The sequence below is a fragment of the Cynara cardunculus genome, unplaced genomic scaffold (assembly GCF_001531365.2).
Source record: "Cynara cardunculus var. scolymus isolate 2C unplaced genomic scaffold, CcrdV1 Un_Scaffold_5547, whole genome shotgun sequence".
In the NCBI taxonomy this organism is placed as follows: Eukaryota; Viridiplantae; Streptophyta; class Magnoliopsida; order Asterales; family Asteraceae; genus Cynara; species Cynara cardunculus.
The window spans coordinates 33,527-34,896 of record NW_020202462.1 but is presented as its reverse complement, the minus strand read 5'-3'; the positions used below and the strand labels follow the sequence as shown (position 1 = coordinate 34,896).

At 40.5% G+C, this 1,370-nt stretch overlaps 1 pseudogene; it reads left to right on the top strand.

The window, feature by feature from the left end:
• The first annotated feature begins 442 nt into the window (after nt 1-442).
• The window catches only part of LOC112504422, a 28,457-nt pseudogene continuing 27,529 nt past the window's right edge, over nt 443-1,370 (top strand).

Below are 1,370 nucleotides of genomic sequence, written 5' to 3'. Positions count from 1 at the left end.
CAAGTTGGTTCCACAAAATAGGAATCAGGTGCAAGTTGGTTCCCCAAAATGACGATTTTGAAAGTTGGTTCTCTAAAATAGGAATCAGGTGCAAGTTGGTTCCCCAAAATGACGATTTTGAAAGTTGGTTTTCTCCAAAATAGAAATTAGATGAAAGTTGGTTCCATTTTGGTGCAATTTTCCCAATATAAAAAGCATGTATTGATGTTGATGTGTGTAAGAAAGAAATTCATGAATAAAAATGCATTAAACAATGTATAGAGATGCATTTAGGCCAGCCCATAATTAATTTTTGGATTTTGTAACAATAATTTACAACAACTTTTTTCTCTGACACAAAGTATTAAACGTCATGCATATTCATATCCTCCCTATAAAAGAGCCATTTGAGAGGCAAATCTTTTGCAAACAMCATCATTCTAGAGCGCCACAGTTTGATGCGATGGAAGTTGAAGTCATTTCCACAGAGAGTGTCAAACCATCTTCTCCAACACCACCCCACTTGAAAACATTCGAGCTTTCTCTTTTAGATCAGCTTGTTATTAKCCCTTATGTACCARTCATCTTCTACTACCCTAACCACAACGGCCACAATATTCTCCAAGCGCAAGAAAAGTCATTAGCTCTGAAGGGATCTCTATCTGAAATCCTGACACAGTTTTACCCACTTGCTGGAACARTCAAGGATGATCTTTCTATTGATTGTAATGATGTTGGTGCTTATTATGCCTTAGCGTTGGTCCGTCTTCCGCTCAACGAGTTTCTGAGCCATCCCGATCTCAGTTTGACCGACAGGTTGTTGCCGTTTCGACCTAGTTTCGAGGCGTCTGGTATAGGTGGTCGKGTGACAAATGTGCAGGTGAACATTTTCGAATGTGGKGGGATTGCTATCGGCTTTTGTATTTCACACAAGATTGTTGATGCGGCTGCACTCTACACCTTTTTAAAAGCATGGACCAACATGGCTTGTGGATCTAAAGAAGTGGTGTATCCAAACTTAATTGGTGCACGTTCCCTCTTCCCTGCAAAAGACTTGTGGCTTAAAGAAGCATCAATGGCTATGTGTGGGTCGTGGTTAAAGGAAGGGATGTGTGTCACAAAAAGATTTGTATTTGATGCTGATGCCATATCCACACTAAAAGCCCAAGCAACTAGAAATGGATTGCAGAACCCTACACGTGTTGAGRTGGTATCTGGTTTGATATGGAAGTGTGCAATGGCAGCTTTCAAAGAAAACTGCGGTTTCCAGAAGCCTTCTCTCTTAACCCACATGGTGAACCTTCGTAGGAAACTCTCATCAACCTTATCAAAAGACTTGATTGGTAACTTGCTTTGGTTCACAGGTGCAGATTGCCAAGCTAACAATGAGA